Source organism: Fukomys damarensis, unplaced genomic scaffold (genome assembly GCF_012274545.1).
Source record: "Fukomys damarensis isolate Sample0158 unplaced genomic scaffold, DMR_v1.0_HiC HiC_scaffold_35, whole genome shotgun sequence".
NCBI classification, from domain to species: Eukaryota; Metazoa; Chordata; class Mammalia; order Rodentia; family Bathyergidae; genus Fukomys; species Fukomys damarensis.
In genome coordinates, this window is record NW_022900947.1 from 35,533,296 (window position 1) to 35,536,885 (window position 3,590).

Genomic DNA, 3,590 nt, shown 5'->3' on the forward strand with positions numbered 1-3,590 from the left:
TATACATATATATGGAAATAAATGTAAATTTATTAGTGCTATCATATACATTCATTTGCTGAATCATTTCAAGATCACTTAACACCTGCTAGAAACATTATCCAAATCCCATAAAAATGAAAAAAAGGATTAGTAAATATGTTTCATTCATTTCAACATTGGAATGAATTTTTCTACACTTGCCTATTTCACAGTTCTCTAGAAGGAGGAATTAATTTAAAATTTTTTCATAGCTAAGAAAAAATTAAATTCTACAATAGGTACTGTCTAAAATGGCCTCAAATAAAAAATTCCATAGTTTGCCTTTTACCCATATGCCTCTAAATACAAAATATAGTAAAGGTGATAAAATACTGTTCTCTAAAGTAGGTCACAACTTGGCTTCTATTCCCACCTCTTCATTCTCTTCCTTTGAGTGAAGTGTACCGTAATTGAGCTGCTTTTATAAAGAGGTGCATGCAGTAAGAGTGCACGTGCCCCTAGTGCAACAGCCAGTGAGGACTCCCATCTACATTTTGCTAATGATGGTGATGGTAAGTACAGAAAGAGATCTGGGTCCCAGCTAAAAGCTGACTGTGACTGTGGGTAACAGGCGATCTCCTTAATAGCTTATACTTTTGTGATAACATTTAAGCAATTCTTCAACAATACACAAAGATGTAAGTTTGACTTTGGCATTGGACAGTGGGTAATATTAGGGTGTTTGGAAGAAGTGTTATAGAAAGACAAAACTGCCTTGAATAGATGATTTGTAAAAATCTGGACCTAAGAATGCTGCTATCAAGAGTTCAAAAAGAAAGAAGAAACACGTTATTAAGAAATTGAAGAAAGAGGTTCTTTTATATTCATGCATAGAAAAAGTACTAATAGCAACACTGCAGAAGTGGGGGACATAGAAAGTGTGTTTAGTACACTGACTAATTTATCCAAGGAAATTCAGATAAAGTGCTGAAATTCCATCTAGTCATATCTGGTGTTTATAGAAAAATATGCGGGGGCAGTGATAAACACAAGGAAGGACTATTACATAAAAGAGACTGCCCTTGATGGCCTTCAAAAATCTAAAGCTTTCAGGCTTGCAAGCCACGTTGAACTGAAGAAATGACCTCTGAAGAAATATATATTTCAGGAACTTCTCAGAAAAATGTGGAATGGAGAAGAAGCTAAGCATGTGACTATAAAACCTTTTGTTAGGGTTTCAAGAAGATCAAAGATATTTCCTCAAGTTACCATTCAGTCACACAAAAGGATCTTAAAGGAGATTAAATGGCTGCCTGGCAGATTCTCTTGAGCAAAATCTAAGACTGGCAAGACTTTAAACAGCTTATCTCCAAAACATTTGTTGGTCGGTCTTTTGTTTAAAAATAAAATTCAGTGAGATTTTCAGAAATTCCACAGAGATTTTGAGAGAATCATAATTGCAGAAATACTTCCAAATTGATCCAAATAAGTAGGAGACCACAGAAAATGAAAGAGACAAATCTTCAAAATTTCCTGATAGGAACCAGGCAGAAATTACTCAGCTTGAAAGATGTCCTGTCTTTCCTGAAAAATGATTAATCCAGAAGTGGAAACAAGAACTGAATGCAGAGTCAGAAACCATGGCGAAGTATTCCTAGGGCTTATAGAAATCAAGGAAATACTGACATATTTCTGGCTGGATATCAGAATTGCTACAGACCCCTCTTCGCCTCTTATTTCTCACGTTTCTAGAAGAGAAACATCTCTCATCTTTATGTATGTTGTCCCACAATTGTATGTTGAACATGTAGGAAAAAAACACTTCATTTCTTTAATTTCATAATTCTGCAAATCAAGAGGAAGTATATACGAGCAACTATATTTAAAAAGCTTCAACCATAAAAACATAACAAATGAAATGAGATTCTGGACTTTGAATCAATGCTTAAATGGGATAAGCATTTCTGGAGGCCTTGGAAATGGGTGAGAATACATTACAGATGGGAGAGATGTTAAACATTGAGGACTATGTTAATGGGATTGTGGGGAGAACGGAACCCTTCTCCATTGTTGGTGGGAGTGCAGACTGGTGCAACCACAGTGGAAATCAACATGGAGATACCTCAGAGAACTAGGATTAGAGGTTCCATTTGACCCAACTATCCGTCTGCTGGGTATCTTTCCAAAAGAGCTAAAAGAATCATACCACATGATATATGCATGCCCATTTTTTAGCAGCACAGTTTGTAATAGCTAAAACATGGAAACAGCCCGTTTGCCCATCAGTTGGAGACTGGATAAAGAAGGTGTGGTTTTTCTGTTAAATGGAATACTACTCAGCCATAAAGAATGAGAAACTAGAGTTATTCATAGGAAAATGGATGCATATAAAGATCATACACTTAAGTGAAATAAATAAGACATATGTGTAAATACCAAATAGCTTCTCTGGTGTGAACAACTGAAAGTGTAAATAAGATCCAAATTTTGTAAATGATAATGTGAACTAGGAAGAAAAGGGCTAAGGCTATAGAGCAAGTGGGAAGAGTAGGCAAAAAGTAATAAGGGAAAAGAAAAAAAGCATGATAAAATGAAAAAATGTAAATAAAGTATTTGTAAATAGGGAAGGGAGGAGGGGTGAAGGGATAGAAGGGATAAGGCGAAAAAATGAGAACCAAGACCTGTCATGTAAAGGTGCAAGTTCCCAGTGATGACTGTAACTGTACTGTATACCTAAAATGTACCAATAAACTCAGTGAGGAAAAAATAACAAACAAAAAAACATTGAGGACTAGAGGAGATGCTGTGACTATCTCTAAAATTAACCCCAGGATTCAACACCTCTTGCTCTTTTTTTGGGCAGCTGAATAGCCAGACTGACTATGACATATTTAGTATAATTAGAAATGAGAGTAAGAAGGACTCACCGCTAGGGTGTGCAGGAAGCTATGTACACATTCCAAACATAGTGTGTGATTGTGTAAAAGACTAAAGATAAAAGTATGTGTGTATCTTCAAAGGTAACAGGGAAAAGGAAATATACACTGGGAGACTACAGAAAAGGTCATGTTTCTGTTACAAATCACTTGAAACGTGGGATGATTTAAAGTAATTGATCAGGTATAGAAAACTGTACTTTTTACAACAGGAAAGCAGATCTCCAGGTCAGGAAATTGAACAGTTTTGCAATTCATGTTATTAAATTTTGATAGTCATTTCACTGTGATATAGATTTGTTTTCTTATCATGTGTATAAGATACTACCCTGTAGTTCTATTTCTTTTTCTAGAAACGTTTCTTAGAACATCATCAAGAAATTGCATTATTGTTTCATATTATAAAGTTATCTTTAAAAATAAATCAATGTTTATTCATGGTGTATTTTCGTGAACCAGTTAATTAAATTTCATGCTGTAGAAAATTTTACTCAATTTATTACAATTTATCATTAAAAATACACACATAAAATAACATTAGGTTCTTAATGTATGATTAAAATTTTGAGTAAAATTTCATGTAATTTCCCTTTGCAAAATAATTATATTCTTTTCCTAGAGGTTGAATCTTTTCCTAGTTTTAATTCAGTTTTTTTCTCACAAAATTTAATGGACATTAAATTGTATTGTGTA